Raw genomic sequence first — 22,935 nt, forward strand, 5'->3', positions numbered from 1 at the left:
AGCTCTACTACTTAGGGTATGCGTCTGCATGGTGGGCTTCTGCAGTGCCAGCTGGCACATGACTCAGACATCATTAAACGGTACTCAGCCCAGAGTCTGGCTAATTCTCCAGAGAGCTGGGGGTCAGGCCCTCAGGTCCGAGTCCCTGGCCAGCAGCACGTCTTGGCTTGCACTCTAGAAAGGATTTTTGTGGCATTCTCAAGGATGGTGACATTAAACATCAGACTAAAATAAAACCTGCTACGAAGTAAGGCTAGAGTCCTTCAGGGACTGGAAATGCTGTGATCTCAAGTCCTCCCTTCTGAGGCACCCCTCAGCCCTAATCATTGTCTTAACCAGAGAGATTTACATAACCCTTTGAAGCCTACAAAGGGTTGGTCACATAATAGATGAGAAAAAGTAAATTACAGAAAAGCATTGTGTGCTTGATCTCATTTATGTTATGATAATCACAAATCAATATGATCACAAATATATAAAGAGATGTTTGGCAGAGAAGTTCACTTAACTATTATTAGTGGTTATCTCTGGGTGATAGAACTTGGTGCATTTTTTTTGCTATTTATTGTAACTCTCCATCTTATGGGAACTTTTTTAAACCATAAGCATGCATTATTTTTATAGATTTAAGACAGGAAAATTATTTTTCCAAAGAGCAATTACACATGTCTCTTTTGATATGTGTGTAACCTTAGGCAAGTTAGCTAACCTCTCTGTGCCTCAGTTTCTTCTATTATAAAATGGAGATAGTAATAGTTCCTACTCCATGAGATTGGGAAGATAGAATGTGTTAATATATGTAAAGTACTTAGGACAATGCTCAAAACACTGAAATGCTCAATGTTTGTTATTATTTTGGTGGTGGTGGAGGTTGGTGTTAGTTTTTCTATAATCGCACATTACAAAATGACGTTGGCAGGACAGGAATTACTCAGAACAATAAAAAGCTAAATTATTTTTGCAAGTCCATAGACAGGGATAGCTAAAAAGAAAGATATAACTGTGTTGACATACTAAATATCAGAGGGCAAAATGCTTCAGTGAGATAATTTTCTAGGAGATACCTTTCAAGGAAAAAAATGTGATGATTTTTAGATTAATGAACTTCAAAGAAATGTTTGAAGGTCAAAATGAGACAAGAACTTCTATACGAAATACCTTTACAACACAGGCCACCTGCAACAACTGTTTTATCAGCACTGACCCTTAAAGTAAGAATCTGGGAGGGATAGGAGGCGGTGTTGTGTATATTAACCCCCTGGGTTTTTATTTGCGTGGGGCTCTCTACCAGGCATGCACATCTGGGGAAAGGCCTAGAAAGCTAAAGGTTTGTAAATGTGCACAATTCAGGGCACCAGGCTCTCCACATGGGTGAGCCTGTGAAGCCTAATCCTGACATGCTTGCGCTGACACTTCCTCTAATTCACTTCCTGGCTCAGATGCCTGTGGCTCCTGCCTTCTGATGACGAGGACACCTGAGGTGAATTCCTGGTCCAGGTTTTTTCATCTGATGACAACTGATAGAGGATGTGGAAGCAAAGATATGTCATTATCCAAGCTGATTTGAACCAAGAACCCAGGTGAAGAAACCAGTGTGTGTCCTTATCATCACCAGTGATAAACTCCTGAACGAAGCCCCCTACCCATTAAGGATGTACAACAACAAAGATCCATTCCACTTAGAGGAATTCTGGGCTTAAAATTCCACAGTAAAAGTAAACACTTTTCACTAGCAATTTCATGACTGAAAAGAGGAATTATTGTCAGCAGCACAAATAGATAGACAATGTTTATGAACACAGCCACAAGAAGGGCATTTGCACTTCTTTCTGGCAGATGAATTGCTTTGTCACCTACTGTGACAAAGTAAGCATCAGAATCAGTCATAGAAAAGAGACAAATACAGGTCTTTCAAAAGGGGGAGTAAAAATCTATTTTTATGTACATATATCAGGTCTTATAAAATAAAAACTAAATATAAATATTTTGAAATAACATCTAGCTTAGTGACCTACACGTGCAGGCTCAAGGTTATGTTATTTTGTTTATTTACACCATACTGAAGGTAGAGGGTAAAAATAATTATTCAGAAAATGATTTGGTACCTAGTCTAATATAGACCATAGAAAATAGACCTAAGCCTCTACCCCAATAGCAATACAGAAATTATTTTGACCTTGAAGAGTTTTAGAGTAGTTATATCAATGACCACCTCGGTGAAGAAAATAAAAGTCTTTATTGATTTGAGCCACACAGCTTTTTGGGGTGGTTTCCAAGATAAACAAGTCGAAAAATATTTTCTTGTCAGTATTTGAAGGCTACTGAGCTGAACCTCAAGGGCTTGAAATAAGTTGGCCCTCTGAGAACTAAACCATAAAATCAAAACATAATGGGGTATTTTTTTCTGCAAAGGTTGGTTAAATTTTTATTTTTTTAGTTTTAAATGGGGGGCGCTACTTAGCACATACTATATATCACATATTATATGTCATATACCATATGCCACATCATTAAAATTTTATAGAGTAGAAATTTGTGACAGTATTTTAAGGCCTACTTGGATAAGGCTTAAAAATAAAAGGAAAAAAACATAATGGGTTACAGTAGAAATAGTCAAAATCTCCTTAAAGAAAGAGAACGCTACTCTAGAAAAAGCATGAAGGGAAATATGGGCAGCGGGCAGCCAAGGGACACTGCCTGGGGGAGCAGAAATCTTAGTGACAGCTTTTGAATCTTGACTATTTTTTGCCTGGAAAGGCCATTTTCTATGTTTTGGGTAGAAGCAGGAGATTATTACTAAGTGGTCAGAAATGTTCAGATTCCTACACAAGAACCTCCCCAGAGTGAGCTGGAGGTATCACCCTACATGTATGTGATACCATTCAACATTCAATAAATCCCACTCCTTTTGTTCTCGTTCTGTTTATAAGCAATCTCTCGATTGCTCTGGCTTCTCATGTCAGTGTCCCTACAGAGAAATTTTGTATGGAGAATATGGACATCATGTATTCCCACCGTAACAACTATCTTTGATGTTTTAAATTAATTGTTATTCAGTTTATGATTTGGCTTCCCATACAACTTGACTACAGGGAGAAAATGAGCTCCCCCATGCTTGCTATGTATTTCAGTCAACAACCTCCATTATATTTCGATTTTGTAGCTTCAGTCACAGTGGGCACCCTCATTTCCTGGTTCGTAAAGAATACCTTCTTCGTAGGCTCCAAGCATTGATGAAAGCACATATGGAACACACCTCACAGTAAATTAATTCATTGGTGTTTTGGTTTTATATCTAATCTCAGATGCCTGGCTAAGGTGAGTGTAATTGACAAAAACAGTTTTTTAAGTCCATAAGTTCAGAAGACCATGAAAAATTGTCAAAGGTGGCAGGTGTCACCTGAAAAATAGTCAGATTGCCTTCTCTGAAAAAGCACACCTCATTGTCTCTAGGTAGGCAGAACATTCTCCTCTTCTTTTTTTTTACATAAATCTCAGACCATAAATGAGTTTACTGGTTTTATGGGATTGTTTGAGAAGTAGCAAAAAAAGTGAAGGATATCTACTTAAAACAGTGACTCTGACTCTTGAGTAATTGACTTGAAGCTGTTCCCTCTGGCGATAATTAGTCATTAGGACCAAAAGCCTGTTATGTCCACTCTTAGACCATGATAACAAATCCACATGCATAGTCTGCATAGAAGAGAACGTTTCTCCTTCTATTCTCCATAGCAAGAAGTTGTGCATCCAGCTGACCCAAAAGTGGTAAAAATACTATTACGATCTAAGTCTAAATCTAAAGGAGAAGCCCAAAAGAAGCTGTGGTACATATATACAATGGAATATCACTCAGCCATAAGAAGAGATGAAATACTGCCATTTACAACAACATGGATGGACCTGGAAATAATCATGCTAAGCGAAATAAGCCAGACAGAAAAGGTTGAAAATCACATGATATCACTTATATGTGGGATATAAAGCTAAAAGCAACAAATGAACAGGACAAACAAACAGAGACTCATGGACATGGACAATGGACTAGTGGTTACCAGAGGGTAGCGGGTAGGGGAGGAGGGAGGAGGTAGACGGGGTAAAGGGGGTCAAATATAGGGGGGTAGAGGAGTGGAGAAGTAGACAGGGGAAAAAATTTAAATCACTTCTTCAATTAAAAAAATTAATTAATTAATTTATGTTACCTAGGATCAAAAAAAAATTAAAAAAAAATAAAGGAGAAGCCAAAATTTACAATTTTATCCCATTAGAGATTATTAACTGATCTGTCAAGAGACCTTTCCAACTGATGCTCAAGCTGGTTTATGGTGTAGGCCCCGTGAGCATCACTGGCCAGGGGTCATGCAACTTGGCCTGAACGCAGCTGAGGTTAATAAAATCACACACCAAGGAAAAGCTGATAAGAGCCACCATTTTTGTTGCTATGGACAGATTTCTCTTCAAAGTAGCAAAGAATCTAAGCTTGGCTTATAGTGGAATAGTCACACCTAAGAACCCTGGCTCCTCATTTTAAGTACCGGCCTGAAAAACCAAGACTTATATTATAAAGCAAAAACTAGCCACTTTTTTTTTAATGAAACATCTAATAAATTAGTAGATCTGTAATCAGGCAAAGAAAAGAGTTTTCCATTTTTTTAAATCAAACTTCTTGTTCTAAGACAGCTGTAGATTAAGACTATGCAATTAAAATCAATAATATGAAAAGATCCTGTGTCCCTTTACCCAGTAGTCCCCAATGGTAACATGTTGGAAAACTATATAGTACAAGATCATAGTCTAGATATTGACATTGATACAGTCAAGATACTAAACATTTCCATCACCACGGGGTTATCATGTAGCCCTTTTATAGCTACATTCGCTTCCCTCCCACTCTCAATGTTCCTAAACCCCTAGCAACCACTAATCTATTCTCCATTTCTATACTTCTAGGAGACTGGCTTTTCACCCAACATAATCCTCTGGAGAGTCATCTACGTTGTTGAATCTATCGATAGTTGGTTCCTTTTTATTGCTAAGTAGTATTCCATAGTATAAATATACCACAGTTTGTTTTACCAGTCTGTTGAAGGACAAATAGGTTGTTTCCAGGTTTTGGCTCTTGTGAATAAAGGTGCTATAAATATTTGTGTGCAGGTTTTTGTGTAAATATAAGTTTTCTTTTCTCTGGGGTTATATGCCTGGGAGTACAAATGCTGGATCATATGGTACTTGCATGTTGGTTTCTTAATAAGCTGCCAAACTATTTTCTAGAGTGGCTGTACCACTTTGCATTCCCACCAGCAATGTACGAGTGAGCCAGTTTCTCCACATCCTTGCCAGCATTTGGTATGGTCACTATTTTTTATTAGACATTTTGGTGCATATTAGCGATATCTCATTGTATCAGTTTTAATTATTTGCATTTCTCTAATGGATAATGATGTTAAACATCTTTTCAGGTAATTATTTGCCATTTATATATCCTCTTTGGTGAACTGTCTCTTTATATCTTTAGCCCATTTTGTTTTCCTTACTGTTGAGTTTTGAGAGTTCTTTATATATTCTAGATATGTGTTTTTATCAAATGTGTGCTTTATAAATATTTTCTCCTAGCCTGTAGCTTGTCTTTTCATCCTCTTAACAGGATAAAAACATTTTAATTTTGATGTTTAATGTTTAACTTAATTTTGATGTTTACTTTTGTTTAATGTTTAATGTTAAAATGTTTAATTTTGATGAAATCTAATTTATTAATTTCTCCTTTTATGCATCATGCTTTTAGTGAGAAAACTAAATACTCATCTAGTTTTAGATTCTAAGGAGTTTCTTCTGTTTTTATTCTAAAGTTTTATAGCTTTACATTTTACATTTAAATCTGTGATCCATTCTGAATAATTTTTTTTGTATAAAGTGTGATGATACTTAGGTAGAGGCTTTTTTTTTTTTTTTTCCTGTGATGTTCAGTCATTCTAACACCCTTTGGTAAAAACCTATCTTTCTTCCATTGAAATCTCTTTTCATCTTTGCCAAATTCAGTTGGGCATATTTCTGTGTTTCTATTTGTCAGTTCTCTAGTCTGTTATATTGATCTAAGTCTATTTCTCCACAATGCCACACAGTTTTGGATACATAGTAAGTCTTGAAATTGGGTAGACTGATTTTTTTCAACTTTATTCTTCTTTTTCAATGATTGCTTTAGCTATTTTAGCTCCTCCATTTTTACATATAAATTTAAGAATAATCAAGTAATATCTACAAAATCTTTCTGGGCTTTTTATAAGAATTATATTCAAACTATATATCAATTCACTGAGAATTGACATCTTTACTAAGTGGAGTCTTCCAATCCATGAACACTCTATGTCTCTTTTTACTAGATATCCTTTATTTTGCTCATTAGTATTTTGTAGTTTTTACCATTCAAGTTCTGTATCTATTTTGTTAGAGTTACACCTAAGAATTCTGTTTTTGAGTGATTTTTTCCAACTAATGTTTTATATTTTTATGTATTTATTTTCTCTTAAAAATTTTTATTTTTAATTATAGTTGACAACATACACTATTTTATTAGTTTCAGGTGTACAACATAGTGATTCAGCATTTATATACTTTCTAAAGCGATCAGCACAATAAGTCTAGTAACCATCTGTCACCACACGCAGTTGATTATTGATTCTATTCCCTGTGCTGTACATTACATCCCCGTGACTTATTTTATAAGTGGAAGTTTGTGCTTCTCAATCCTTTTCTCAATGGTATTGCATTTTTAAAGTTTGGTGTTTATAAGTTCATTGCTGATATATAGAAATATAACTGATTTTTATATGTTTATTTTGCATCTGGCAACTTTGATGAACTTATTATTTCTAGGAGTTTTAAGGGGTTTGGGGGGAGTAGATTCCTTGGCATTTTTTATGTAGACAATCATGTCATCTGCTATAAGGATGATTTTATTTCTTCCTTTTCAATATGTATATCTTTTATTTTCTTTCTTGCCTTATTGTACTGGCTATAATGTCTAGCATTATGTTGAATAAGAGTAGTGAAAGCAAACGTCCTTGCCTTGTTTACTATTGTAGGGGGAAAACATTCAGTCTTTCACAGTTAAGTCTAATGTTAGCTGTAGACATTTTGTTGATGTTCTTTATCGGTTTGAGAAAGTTCCCCTCTATTCCAATTTCTTTCTGAGAGCTTTTACCATGAATGAGTGCTGAGCTCTGTCAAATGCTTTATCTGCATGGACTGATATGATCATGTGATTTTTCTTTAGCCCATTAAAATGATGGATGACATTGATTGACTTTTGAATATTGAACCACCTTTGCATTCCTAGTATAACTTTATATGATCTTGGTGTATAATTATATATATATATGTGTGTATATATATATATATGTATACATATATACTTAAAGCACCCAGAACCTTTATGAACCTCAGCATAAGTAAAAGGAAAATCACACCTGAACACATCACAGTCACACTTCTAAAAAAATAAAGAGAAAGGCTTGAAAGAAAACACAATAAGACCAAAAACCATAAAACTCCTAGAGTAAAACATAGGCAGTAAACTCACATCGCTCTTAGTTTTATATATATATATATATATAAAGAGAGAGAGAGAGAGCGCTAGATTCTCTTTGCTAATATTTTGTTAAGAACTTTGGTGTCTATAGTAATGAAGAATATCAACTGTAGTTTTCTCTTTTTCTTGTACTGTCATTGTCTAGTTCAGAAATGAGCCAAAGATGGCTTATGTGTATTGGTCTCTAAGTTGTTTATTTCTTCACTGTGGTGGAGACCCATTAGCTCAAAAGTCCGCCAGCTCCAAATGACTTTTTCATACACAGCATCCAATTACATTAAAAATACCTCCGACAAGCAAATGTTTAGCTATTTAAGGCATGCCTGCTTTGCATGTCCCATGAAAGCTCATCTAGTATGTGCTGGCCATTGATAAAATAGAGCCATGTGATTAGAAGACACCAAAATGTTGTTGCTCTTAAGAGTTCTTTGACTCAGAGACCCCACACCATGCTTCTGAGTGACATCACCTAGACACATATGCCCCCTCTCTGAGAGTTCCCTTGTCCTCTTCCCCTTCTGGACAGTGGCTCTCTGGCCATAAGCCTCTGGAGGTCTCACACTGTGAGGGACTTCCCCTCACATGCAACCATGTCTAAGCACAGCCCACTTAAGCTTATGTATTACCTCCTTTGTAGATTTATCTTTTTCCTTGAGCACCCTCCTCCCCAATCACTTAAATCTTCTACAGATTCCAGGTTAAAACTAGTTTCATAAAATGAATTCAGAAAGATTCTAGTTTCTGGAAGAGATAGAGTAGAATTAATGTTAATTTTTTTCTTAAGTATTTGGTAGAACTCTCCAGTGAAACTCCATCTGAGCCTGGAAATTTCTTTTTGGGATCTTTTACTTAAAATTTTAATTTCCTTAATAGTTATAAGGATATTCAAAGATCTATTTCATACTGGATGTGGTGAGGTTGTTTTTGTGTCTCAAAAAATCTTTTTTCCTTGTTGTCTTTTTCCTCTGCTCTTCTCAGGAATCCAATGATACGAATGATAGATCGTTTGTTATAGTCTGAGAGATCCCTGAGGCTCTGCTCATTTTTTCCCCCCAGTCTATTCTTTCTCTGTTGTTTAGATTGGGTAATTTCTATTTTTCTAGCGTCAAGTTCATGATTTGTTCTTCTGTCCCCTCCACTCTCCTGTTGAGCTCGTCCACTGAGTTTTTAATTTCTATTATTGTATTTTTCAATTCTGAAGTTTCTCTTTGGTTCTTCTTTATATCATCTATTTCTTTGCTGAGATTTTTCATTTCTTTGCTGAGTCTAATTTTGTTTGTTTTATTTCAAGCCTGTTCTTAATTGCTTATTGAAGCCTTTGTAGGATGGCTGCTTTAAAACCTTTGTCACATGAGTCTAACATCTCTGTCATCTCGATCTTAGTATCTATTGATTGTCTTTTTTTGTTCAATTTGTGATCTTCATGAGTTTTGGTATGACAAGCAATTTTTTATTTAAATCTAGAATTTAGGGGTATTATGGGACTTCAAATCTTATTAAAACTTTCTTTTTTAGCTAGCTTTCTCTGACACTATACGGGCAAAAGTGTGGGAAGCTTCTGCCTCATTACTCCTGAGGCAGGGGTAGAAGTCCAGATTTCCAACTCAGCTCTGTTAATACCTGATGAAAGGCGGGGATGTTCCAGCTTTCCACTATGCCTGCGCTGATAACTCTCTGGCCTCCACTGACACCAGAGTAGGGAGTGGCCTTGTTACTATGGGGTGGTGGTGAAAGCCTCTCCTGACATCACTCAGTGGGAAGGAAAGGGGTGCCTCATTACTGTAGATGGGGGGTGGGGGGTTGTAAGTTCAGCCTTTCCATGTGGCCTTTCTGCACTGAGTCCATGAAGGAGATCTTGTTACCTCCTATTGGGGATAAAATTCTCGGCTCGCTATTATGCCCTCTCTCACTCCACCCCGGCAGTGGGTTTGACATTTGACATTTTACATTCACAATTTACGTGACAGCCTCGTGAGAGTGGACACCTAGGCTCCCCACTCTGGCATTAGTTGGGGTGGAGCCACCGTTTTTTTTTATGTGGTTTGGCCATAGTGGAGCAGTTTTCAACTACAAGTTTTCTGTTCTTGCCAGGCTGCCCCTTTTCTCGTTCTTTGGCTGGAGAGAACAGGCTTTGTTAGGGCTTTTTTTGAAACAATGTTTTTTTTGGGTTTTTTTTTTTTTTTTTTTTTTTTTAAGCTTGTTGGCATTTCTGGGTCGTTGGCTTCTTTATGTCCAAGTCTCAGATAGATGAGGCAAACAGAAAGCCCAGGGAACTCACCATTGTGCTGTTCCTCGGGTCCCAATGTCCCTAGCTGATCTGCCTTCTTTTCACCCCTCAGAGACTTCTTACATTCATTTTCTATATAATGTTCAGGGTTTTGTGTTATAGTTAATGGGAAGAATGGGGAAAAGTACCCCTACTCTATCTTCCCAGAGGTAGAAGTTTCTAGCAGGTCATTTTGAAAATCCTAGCTGGTCATTTTGAAAATTGGACAAACTCCACATTCTGGGTCAAACCAGAGAGCATTGTACCCATGAGATTCTTGAGGGTGACAGTGTGGATAATCGCGCCAGACGCCTGTTCTGAGTGATCCTCCAAAGCAACTCCGGGGGCTGGGACCCTCCTCCAGGCATTTATTCAGCTTGAAGTTTTTAATCAACTATGTAAAATGAGGCACAATGACCAAGTTCCAATCAGAGAAAGATCTAAACAGTTGTCTTTGTTTTGCGAACCAGTAGATCCATGCCTCAAGCAGGAGTCTCCAAGATGTTGCTCATCAAGTTTATGTTTTTGTTATCCATCCCCAGAATCTACCCTCATCACCGTCTCTGACAGCCAGACTCACATCCTCCACTTGTGATGAGAAATTCATAACAAGTCTCAAATCTGACATTTTATTCACCTGTCTATTCTCAATCTTTGTTAACGCAGGTAGTTGGAGAGTATCTACCAGATTTATCAGACATTCTGCAAGTAGAACCAATTTTTGCTTATCAATGATTCATTGGTAAGTGGTAAGAGAAGAAATTTCACCTTAAAGGCAGAGTTTTAGATAGGTCTCAGCCAGTAATAGGTCACCAGTTGCATTAAAAGGTCTCGGGTCTAACCTTTCCATTTCAATCTCATGTACACCCAGACTCTGCATTAGAAAGAAAGAGAAAAAAACCATTTCCTGTCTGATACAGAATATTTCTTCAAAAGATGGGGACTTTGTCAGGATTAGATTCAGCTGCAAGTGACAGAAAAATCACAATACGGTGGTTTATACAAGATAATAATTTATTTCACTCTTATCTAAGAGCCCGGAAGGGCAGCCAAAGCTGGTGTGGTGGCTGTGCCCGGAGCAGTGCCCATGCTCCTTTCTTCTTCTTGCTTTTCTATTCTCAACATGTGACTTTCACATTGTGGTTCAGAGAGAAGAAGGACACACCCTTTCCTTATAGTGAGACTTCCTAGAAATCACAACTACCCCTTCCCACTGGCCTGATCACTGGGTACAGTTAGTTGGGAGGAAAGCTAGGCAAGGTAGCGCTTATTCTGAGTGGCCAAGTGCCCACATAACCATTCATTCTATTACTGAGAAACAAAGGGAGAGTGACTATTGGGGGCAATTTCTGTCATTGAGACTGACAATGATAAAAATCTATAACGCTAATTATGGGTGACCACCCCGACTCCTGATTTACCTTCACATGCTGTCATTCCCAAGCATTTGGGGATTTTTTCCATGTAATGACTACATCTGTCCTTACGAGCAGAGTTCATAAGGACGCAGCCCTCCTGTTCTCCAGCGGCTCCAAATGAGTGTGTTCTGACTCACCAGCAGCTTAAAGTTCAGGCTCCAAGAGTGATTAATTCTGCTATGGAGCCTGTGGAATAATACAGAATAAATATTATGGCAAAGAGATCACAAGACCAAGCAAATAGCGTGCCCTTGGCAGGGGAAATATAAATGTTAAAAACAAATCACATCCAGTTTGCCAGAGAACCAGATCAAAACTGTAGGAAACTTTAATCTCTCTGAAGCTGGCAGAGATACTAGTGACCAATCTAACCTTCTCTTAAGTTCCCCCCAAAATATGGAGAGGTGAATACACAAATATGAAGAGATTTATTCTAAAGTCTGGCTCGACTGCAAGCATATAATGAGAAAATCCATTTCCAAAGCCAATGTTAAAGATTTATAATTTTAGGGTACCCACTTGCCACGGCACCCTGGGACTCAGAACTAAGTAACTGTGTCTGAAATTTACTAAAAGCATCTGTGGACACTACTCTACTTGAAAATAAAAATTTTACCTGTTTACAACCTCTCACTTCTCTAGAGCTCAGCAATCTGCAGCCTCTTGGGAACACAGGTAAGAAACCCAAGTCTCTGAGAACATAAAATAGATGGTATAAGACCTGATGTATTTTTTCCCCTAAGGAAGTCAAAACTATCCGTTGAGTCCTGACTCATAGCCCCTGTAGCCTTGCACTACACACAATTCTAATAAGCATGTTACCTAGCTTCCAACTTCCAAGCATATTGGAACTGTAGAAACAGGAAGAGGGCCGTGCAGACTGGCACGTGAACAACAACAGGAAGTGACGATTGCCAACCCACCAACGAGAGAAGAGACAGAAATCTACAAAAGATAGACAGAAACGCCAATAAATCTGGTTTCCACAGTCATTTATGGGAGGGAAAAGAGCCATGTACCTTAGCAAGTACTGGTTAAAGTACCATGACTTCACTCAACAAAACGTTTATGGAATACTCACTCTGTTAACCTTGCATCAGGACACGGGAATGACTTCTGGCCAATGGAATGTAGACGAAAGTGCTATGTGCTGCATTCAGATATCATCCTTAAAATTTCTTGTAAAATACTTCAAACAAACTCTCTTTATCTTATACGTATCAAAATGCAAAGGATTCAGGGATGGAGTCTGAGGCCTAGAAGATGTTGGAGTCCCAGGTGGAAGTGACCTGTTCCTGAATGACCTCATGGTGCAGAACACCTCTGCTGACCCACACCAGACTGTGATGTCAGCTAGAAATAGTTTGTTGGATAAAGCCACTGGGATTTGGGGGTGGTTTGTTATAGTAACAAGAATCTATTATCCCAGCTAATACAGAAATTAGGACTGAAAATGCTGTCAAAAACAAAAAACTTACAGCATCATGTGGTAAGCATCAAGAAACAGATGGCTAGAAACCCATGTAATACAGTGGCAAAAATTTGGTAAAATTGTCACCTGTGATGTCTCGAAGGCAGACCACATGCCTGTTAAATTTGTAGGTCTGTGGGAAGAAATTAGAAAGTAACATATTTGTAGTGTGTGTTGGTTATTATTGTCTGCATTTGAAAGAAAGAGATGACTATAGACAAAAGTTGTCCAGTATGCAAGCAAAAGGGAATAGAGAAAGTCCAGAAATTCAGGGTGTCACACAGCTGGAAAACCCAACATTTTTAAGGCTCCAAACTGGAAGATATAAGAGCAAATATGGCATTAAGCAACTAAGTCCCAAGAAAATTTCTCAGTTGAGCAAAGTGGCTCAGACTTGCATTAAAGATAAGATTGAGGGTGTGGCCTTCCAACACAGGTCTGACAGTTTGAAGGTAGCTACCATTAAGTTGAACGAGGCATGGAGAAAGAGGGTGGAGCTGGGAACAAAAAAGTAAGGCAGGCTTGAAAACTAAGTCTAGCAAGGAATTTTGGGTAAAGTTACTGGCACACGGAACTGTCTGGAAGTGAAGAGATGAGAGGCCTACAAGGTTTTTAATGCAAGAGCACAGACTAAAAACCTTTTGACTATTCAAGCTTTGAGCCCTTAATCTTACTTCCAAGGTGGGCATCCTCCCAAATGCACACTTTAGTTGTGGCCAAAGAAAATGATGCCCGATAAAAGCTGTGCCAGAGGGCAGACCCTGGAGCCACAGAACACAGTGGAAAGTTCCTCCCAGAGAGCAGAGTTAATCTTAATTAAGAGCATGAACGCCTAAAGGATTTCAAATTTCTATTGACCAGTGCCTGCTGTGTGGTTTCCGTTTTCTTTTCCAAATGTGAGTGATTAATGCAGCAATTATGTGTTCCACTATTATCTATTTGTATGTTCAGAAGGTGGTGCCATAACTAGGTTGAGGCAAGTGAGGCGCCAAAGGTACAAAATTTAAGGACGTGCTTCCTCTCAAGGAGCGCAGGTGTGGACATTGCCCATGAGAGCCAGATCCAGACCTGGACGTGAGAACTGCACATCAATGCGTTATCTGAATACCCTGCTTTTTGAGCCAAACATAGTAACTGACTGAGACTTCGAGTTGTTCCTCTTTGCAGGGTGAAGGGGCAGTGTTCTATATGTGGAAGGAAGAAGAAAACAGACATTTGGTTACCAGAAGCATTGGTAGAGACCAGCAAGGCATTCCTCAGAACCTGTGCTCTCTCTTCCTTGGCACACCGGTAGGACACATTTTCTTATCCCTTTACATCCAGGTGGGGCCATGGGACTGTTCTGCCCAATTGTATGCAACTTTAGGTCTGATTCCTAAAACCTCTGGTGCAATTACCACCTGCCACCAGATGCAAATAACACAGGCAGAACCACAAGGTAGGAAATGTAAAATCTACTTTGTCAACAGAATGCACATTTTTCTCAAGCTCACATGGAACATTCACCAAGATAGACCACATTCTGGGCCATAAAACACACCTTAACAAATTTAAAAGAATAAATACCATGCAATGTATGTTCTCAGACCACAATGGAATTAAACTAAAACTCAATCACAGAAAGATAATTGGAAAAATCCCCAAATAAATGAAGATTAAACAACACACTTCTAAGTAATAGATGAATTACAGAAGAAATCTTAAGAAAATTTAAAAATTACTTGGACTAAATGAAAATAAAAACACAACTTATAAAAATTTGTGGGATGCTGTGAAAGCAGGCCTTTGAGAGAAGTGTATGGCATTGAAGGCATTTATTTAGAACAGAAGAAAGGTCTAAAATCAATAAATTTTCATCCTAGAAAACTGGAAAAGAAGAGCAAATTAAATTTAAAGTAAACCAAAGAAAAGAAATAAGAATTAGAGGAGAAATCAATACGATTGGAAATAGGTGATCAATCAAGAAGATCAAATTCAAAAGCAGAATAGACAAAGAGATTAATATAACAAAGTAGAGAGCCCAGAAATAGATCCCCCATAAAAATAGTCAACTGGTCTTTGACAAAGGAACATAGGTAATACAATGGAGAAAAGTTAATCTCTTCAACAAACAGTACTGGAGCAACTGGAAATCCACATGCAAAAAAATTAATCTAGACACAGACCTTACACCTTTCATAAAAATTAACACAAAATATATTATGGATCTAAAGGTAAAATGCAAAACTATAAAATTTTTAGACGATAACATAGGGAAAAGCTTAGATGATCTTGATATGGTGATGACTTTTTAGATACAACACTAAATGCACCATTCATGAAAGAAACGATAAGCTGGACTACATTAAAATTAAAATTTTCTGCTCTGCAAAAGATACTATTAAGAGAATGAAAAGCTAAGCCAAAGACTTGGAGAAAATATTTGCAAAAAATATATGTGATAAAGGGCTGTTATCTAAAGTCTCCAAAGAACTCTTAAAACTCAACAAGAAAACAATCTGATTAAACGATGAGCCAAAGACTTGAATAGTCACCTCACCAAAGAAAATACACAGATGGCAAATAAGCATGTGAAAAGATGCTCCACATCATATGTCATCACGATCATATGTCATCAAGAAAATGCAAATTAAAACACCATGAGATACCACTAAACCATCTAGTCGAATGGCCAAAATCCAGAACACTGACACCAAGTTCTGGAGAAGCTGTGGAGCAACAAGAACTCTCCTTCATTGCTGTTGGGAATACAAATTGTACAGCCACTTTGGAAAACCATTTGGTGGGTTTTTGTTTGTTTGGTTTTGTTTTTTAAAAATAAATCTAAACATGCTTTTATCATGCAACCCAGCACCCAGCAATCTCACTGCTTTGTATTTACCCAAGGGAGTTGAAAACATATACACACAAAAACCTACACATTGATGTTTATAGCAGTTTTATTCATAATTGCCAAAGCATTGCAACAATTAAGATGTTCTAAGTAGGTGAATGCATGAAGTGTGGTACATCCAGACAATGGAACATTATTCAGCTCTAAAAAGAAATGAGCTATCAAGCCATGAAAAGACATGGAAGAACCTTAAATGCACATTAGTAAGTGAAAGAAGCCCATCTGGAAAGGCTACATACTGTGTGATTCCAACTACATGACATTCTGGAAAAATAAAAAAGTATGGAGACAATAATAAAAAAAAAAATCAGTGGTTACCACGGATATGGTTGGGGGAAAGATGAATAGGCAGAGCACAGAGGATGTTTAGGGCAGTGAAAATACTCTCTATATGATATTACAATGATGGATATACGTCATTATATTTTGCCCAACTCATAGACTGTTCAACATCAAGAGAAAATCCTAATGCAAACTATAGGCTTTATGATGTGTCAATGCAGGTTCATCCTTGGTAACAAATGTATTGCTCTGGTGAGTGATATTAATAATGGGACAGGCTGTGCGTGTGTGTGGAAAGGGGCTACATAGGAAATTTCTGTACCTTTCAATTTTGTTTAAATCATAAACTACTCTTTTAAAAACTGAAGTCTTTAAAAAAACTACACACTTGTTGGCAGTGATACATTTGTGAAAGGTAATGTTGTTAAAAGGAGTGTCTAGATGGGCTGCTGGGGTTTAGACGGCTAAGGAAATTGGAGGACTGAGAAAAATAAAATCTTATCATTGTCACAAATAGTAGTTTCTAAATTGTTATTTCAGTTGGGCAGGTCTATGCTAATGATACTGTGGCCATGAAAGAAATCTCATGCAGGCCATTGGTTTTCCTGTTCCAAGCCATAGATAAATCTGCCTTTGCAGATCATGGACTGATGATGGCTGTTGCTAAATCAACACTAAATGGTCTCTCCCATAACGAAAATAATACCTCAAAGCACATATACTATTATTGTTGGTACATGGGGAGGGAGTGGTGCCTTCATGTATGAAAGACTGTTTGGTATAATAAAGTTTTTTGAAAAATGAACAGTAGATGATTCAAGAAGTAATTTTTTCCTGAATTTGCTTCAATAATATCTAAGTGTGAAGTGTTTGGGTTTTGTCTGTATAATAAACCTTACATATACATATTGGAAGTTTTTATCTCTGTGCATCACTTCTCATTAAAAATGCATCAGAAAACAAAAAGAGCTGGACATTTTACATGTCTTTTGATTTCATTAAAAAGTTATGCTTAATGCAACTCATTCCTTTAAATGAAAAAAGGTGAAAGAAACCTAAAATCATCGAAACAAAACCATTCTAAGTTCCCTAACCTCTTATGAAAATCCAAACCAAACGTTAAAATCCAGTTGCCAGGAGGGGAAACGTAAGGTTTAGTGTTGGGGAGAACAAATCTGTATGGCTGCATATGTGTTTGACTTAAAGAGCAAATAAATTGATTTTGATTCATACATGGATTCTGAGAACTGGGGTGTGATTTCTAGTTATGTCTGTGGTTCAAAACATTTTTTGAATCATGGACCACTGAGAATCTAATGAGCGCAATAAACTTCATTCTCAGAAAAATGCACATAAACACATACATGAGGCTTGGCATGTAATTAATTTTATTGCCTTGGAAAATGTTTCTCCTTTTCTTAGAGAATTACAAAATAGTTATACTTTTCTAATTTGGTTTTTCAAGCAAAAACTAATGACCACTGCTGGAAAAAATTACTATAAATAAAAGTGCTCACTGAATAAGAAATAATTTAATTCTGCTCAAAAGTAATTTTAATGAAAAGATGTTGCTCCTTTGGTATATTTTGTTTATTTTGGTCTCCCCACCCCCCAATAGCACCCAATATTATTTCAAGGTTTCTGTCAGTCAGAAGTCTGGGAAAGCTGAGAACTCCGCATTTGTCATTTCAGGCTTGGGGTGTCTTTCAAGGCCCATTCAGATTATTGGCAGAATTCCAATGTAGAATTGAGGTCCCCATTTTCTTACTAGCTATATAGGCTGAGACCACTCTGAGATCCTGGATGCGGTCCTAAGTTCCTTACTAAGTAGGCTCCCGAGGCAGTTCCTAACATAGATGTTTGCTTACTTCCAGGTCAGCAGGACTGTGTCTCTCTGATTTCCTGAAGGGCTCAGTCCCTTTTAAGGACTCACCTGATAGGTCCGGCCCACCTGGATCAACAACTCCCTTTGGGTTAACAACTGATTAGAAACCTAATCACAAGAGTGCCATCCCATCATCTTTACAGGTTCACCGGCAATCCAGGAGAGAAGGTTATACAAGCTGTGTACGACAGGGACTGAGATCCACAGGGGTCATCTTAGAATTTTGCCAGCCACAGCTACTTTCCCACAACTGCCTCCAGGCAGGCTCCTTTGGTTTAATAAGAAGTTGGGTGGTTTTTGAAAAAATAAGACAAACATGGTTATACATTTGATTTTAACTTTTGCTTTGATGGAAATGAGAGTCGAAACCCTGACTCGCTAAAGTCTGTGGTAGCGATCGGAATGGTGGCCAGTCAAGGTTAGGCGTGGATCTGAAACACCAGGATTCTCTACAGCTCATCAGGTTGCATTCGTGTTACTTCATTTCCTTTGTTCTCAAGTCAATGAAGTCATCTTTGGCAAGGCCGGCTTCCCTACCGCCGTCTGTGTCAAAAAGGAACGGATTACAGATTCACTTTCCACTTGAAGATTGTTTGAGCAGAAGTAACGCTCAAAAGTATCCTGAGGGCTTTCGGGTCACTACGGTTTTCTGGCTGCAGAGAAATAGCGAAAGCTTCTTCTTTGTCACTCTCAATTTCAGCTTGTAGAAGCATTTGCTTCAGTGATGAAAAGTCGAAGTTTCCTCCTTCCAAGTGACTCTTTCAAATGGGTAGGCTTGACCAAAAGAATTTGTCACATTGTTCTGTTTGTTTTTTCAGCAGAACTAGACTGGCAATTCCAGGACCTCGAGCTGAAAGGTTTACCTCATTCAGTCTGACCAAAACTATCTGCCTAATACACCAGGCTGTGAGCAAACTTCTCCCAGTAAAACTGCCGGGAGAACGAGAATACCTTTTTTTTTTTTCTTCTCAGAATCACACATAAACTTCTGTTTCAGGTTCAATAAGCACTTCTTGATCTGTCTTATTCTGTCTCGTTGATAATATTCTACTACTCTTACTTGACAAAATCTCATGAAAAGGTGGTGATTCAAAGCCCTGGCTTGGAGGAAGATGAAGATGTCCACAGCTCCGGCCAGGCCGTCCACAGGGCCTTCGGCACTGCTGCCCGCAGGCCAGCGTGTAGACCTGCTTCCTTCTAAAAGGTGGGGTGACCAGGTGGGTGGCTGAGCTTCCAGGGGCGCCTCCTAGAAGCTGAGCTGGGAGTTTTCTTCCCATCTAAGTTTGCTTAGCAAAGACTTTTCACAGTTTTAGAAAAGTTAGTGTATCTATATTTTCAAAAAGGGGCTCAGAAAACATGTTTATTTCCTGATAGCATTGGTCAGTAAACCCAGTAGATCACAGAGAAATGTTTGTAGTTTTGTTCTTTTCCACGACAAAGAGAAATGTTATCACTTTCAATTATTCGAAGATTTACTTCAAAATACAAGAAAGGACTAGAATACATTTAAGGGTGGGTGACCTCAACTGGAATATTTCACCTCAGTTCCAAGTGCCCAATAGACCAATTTCAGGGAGTGCGCAGCTTGGCTAAGGTCTCTTCAGTCACACAAGGGTTCTTTGGCTTGGCCACAGGATGAGCAGTTTTGCAGGATGCTTGAAAATAAGGCTCTTGATTTGAGAAGCATCCATTTGATAAGATTCGGGTATTTCCAAAACAGTGTTCTTCTCATGGATCTACACTGTTCGAGTTGTATTTTAGGATGTAGAAATGTTTGCATTGGCAGAATCCTGCCTCATCCAGAGCACCAAGCCTTGGTATCAGGTTGCATTCAGTAATGAAAATAGACCAAAAAGCACAAAAATTTGGTCAAACTGTTCTTCCTTTCCTTCAACATTTTCTAATTTAAGCTATACCTAACAGAAGCAAAGGCAGATGTTTGTATTCAAAATGATAGAGTACATTTTATTTAATCTGCACCAACGGTAAACTATTTTGGAAATCTTAACATGGCAACAGTAACAATTGTATATTACCCAACTACATACTTACTTAACATGTGATAAAGACAATTTCAGGAGGTGGAAAGTCAAATTTGGAAATTTATACAGCAAACTGCTCTATTCACTAGTTATCTGTGTAATTTAAGAGTCAATTGCAAAAGCTTGGAGCCGATAATGAACTATGCTATCTAGTTCTATAGGTTTAAAAAGAATCATCTAACTTCCAGAGCATTACACTGCATTTGTAAATGTTGTTTATATTGCCAATATTTTCACAGATGTATGATTAGTAGAAAACAAAGAATCGACAGTATTGAAAGAACTGTGATGTTCTTTCATTTCCCTCCACGCCTCACATAACTCATCTAGCAGATGAGCATGACATGAGCACATGGGGAAATGTCTTGGCTTTTCTTACCGAGGATAAGCTCGCGTCAGCAGCAATATCATAGGCGTATTCTTGTGTTTTATTCATATTGATTCTGATTTGCTGCAAATAATTTTATATCATGAAGAGTCTTGGCCATGTCTTCATCATCAATGAAACTCTCTTTAAGTGCAGTCTTTGATGATTTCTGTGGTTATCATGCATAAATCAATAGTTGTTTTTTACTTTGCACTATCAATCTTCCCGTAAAATAGTATTGAATGAGCTGAAGAAAATGATCTTTTTATTACATGCTGCAACCATCCTGTCTTTATCATTCTGATGATTGTGAATTTGTATATTTATAGAAAGCAACTCACAAATGCTAAAATAAAAAATTGGGTTTAGATACCGATGAAATGAACTCCTAAAATTAAATGTTATTTTCCAAAAAAAAAGAAATATTTTCGCCTAAGAATGTCAGTTATATTATACTTTATTCAACCTGTCTTAAATGAATGAAGGTCATCTATTATCAATGGTTCTACCACAAAAATCAATTTTCACTCTCAAGTTGTGATGTTTTCAAATAAATTTCAACTTTTTCATGCTTTCTGAAAATTTTCAATGATTGCTAAAAGTTTCAAAGCTATTTTCTATGAGAAATTTTTCATGACTGATTTTTTTTAAGTGGAAGAGACCAGTAAGCAAAAGTAACAGAATATTGCATTCTTTGGCAATATCATAGGCCAACCATTGAAACGATTTTCTTAAAGCTTTAGAATTTACCTGTGATGTCTTGTAATCTTCAAGTAAATTTGTGTGGATACTGTTTATCATGTAATTTCATGAACTTCAAACTATATGCAGGATACCAAGTGGAAGGTGACTCATCCACTGGCCAATAGATGAATTCTGATTAATTATTGATGATGATAAAGCCTCCACTGCATTTTAGCACCATTGACATCATTCCTCAACTTACAATGAAATATTAGCACATTTTGTAAAAGATAATAACAGACTTCTGTTTTGACAATGTTTTAGAATAAACACAGTTCCAAAACAAACAAAATTCTCCGAGATATATACAACTGACCACGATTGAAATCTCACACTTCTAAACAGCAACTACAAAATTTGTGTAGTAAGCCCTGCAATTGTTGGCAAGAACAAATAAGTCTACATGAGGAGACAAGCAAAACACCGACTGCAGAACAATGCCAGCACTCACCGTCATGTTAAGTGAGATACTCAGTAGTGTCCTGTCTTAGTCCATTTGGGCTGCTATAACAAAAACACCGCTGAATCGATAGTTTATAAACGACAGTAATTTACTTCTCAGTTCTGAAGCCTGGAAAGTCCAAGATGAAAGCACTGTTAGATTCAGTATCTGGTGAGAACGTACTTCCTGCTTCGTAGATGGCCAGCTTCTCCTTGTATCCTCACATGGCAAAGAGCAGAGATGGGGAGCAAGCTCTCTCCTGACTCTTTAAGGGAACTAACCCCATTCACGAGGTCTCCACCATCATGACCTCATCTAATCCTAATTACATCTCAGAGCCCCTGCCTCCCAATACCATCGCATCGGGAGGCAGAGTTTCAGCATGTGAATTCTGGGGAACACAGACATTCAGTTCGTACATGTCCTTAGTTTTTATTTTTCAACTATATAAAAAATGAGATATTTTTACATTTTCACAAGACAAACAGAACCATGACTTACATTTTATAATTTACATAGCTCATTTGAGAGGTATAATTATTGTTCCCTCTGAAATGTTGGGGATATCCATGCCCACTGCACCCTCTTCACTATTACCCCATCTTTGTCCTATCTTGACATTATATTTATACAGTTCTTCCAGAAACCAAATACAGTAAGTCTTCATTTAACATCAATAGGTTCTGTGACTTTAAGTGAAATGACACATAACAAAACTAATTTTACCATAAGCTAATTGATATAAGCAAAAGTTAAGTTCCTCCAGCATCTCATCTACACTATAATAAAATGACATTGAATAAAACCACATCAAATAAGGACCTGCTGCAACACCCACTTAGCCATAAGCCTGGATTTTAGTGTGATTTTTTTTTGTATATATAAAAGCATAAGTACTTTATTATTCCATAATTGAAAAAGGGAGGCTGGGGGGTTTTCCTTTGAGATCTTTAATCAGTTAAGATTTTAAAGTGTTTTCAAAGTGCATTTGACAGTGATTTCAGAGAAGAAATGACAGAATTACAAAAAGAACTAGAAAGAAAGGAATCAAAGCTTAGTAGCAAAATACCCAATGTCCTTATTTGTCACAGATCTGCAACTAAGTGGCGGGGATATCACAGGTGTACAGAGAATGGTTTCACAAGCAATTGAAGAGCTCCTTGCAGAGTTAGGAACTTTCCAAGAAAAGCCTGAAACAGTATGAACCATTTCCCATGCAAATCAAGGGCTCCAAGAGCCAACAAAATTGATAATATGTTACAGCTTATAGAAAAACTGAGAAGAGATGACAATGTGACCAGCTTAAACAGCCCCTGGTGTCTGCTGATAACACTTCTTTCTAAAATGCCCCGCGCATGAGAACTGAGAACACAGCGACGTCCGCAAGCACATGTGTCCCCACGTTCAGAGGAAGGGCTCCTCGCCAGGTGGTATTCCGTGCTTCATGAAGTCTAGGTGGCCCTTCAGCCCCAGGCACCCATTTCTTGCACAAAGGTTGTGCTGTGAGTCTAACCAGTAATCAATGTGCATAGCAACCGAAATG

The 22,935-nt window shown here is 37.7% G+C and overlaps 1 pseudogene; it reads right to left on the minus strand.

Annotated features, from left to right (window-relative positions):
- Nucleotides 1-21,407, minus strand: part of LOC112483559 — a 30,680-nt pseudogene extending 9,273 nt beyond the window's left edge.
- Between the last annotated feature and the right edge of the window lie 1,528 nt (nucleotides 21,408-22,935).

This window comes from Pteropus alecto, unplaced genomic scaffold, assembly GCF_000325575.1.
Source record: "Pteropus alecto unplaced genomic scaffold, ASM32557v1 scaffold164, whole genome shotgun sequence".
Lineage (NCBI taxonomy): Eukaryota > Metazoa > Chordata > Mammalia > Chiroptera > Pteropodidae > Pteropus > Pteropus alecto.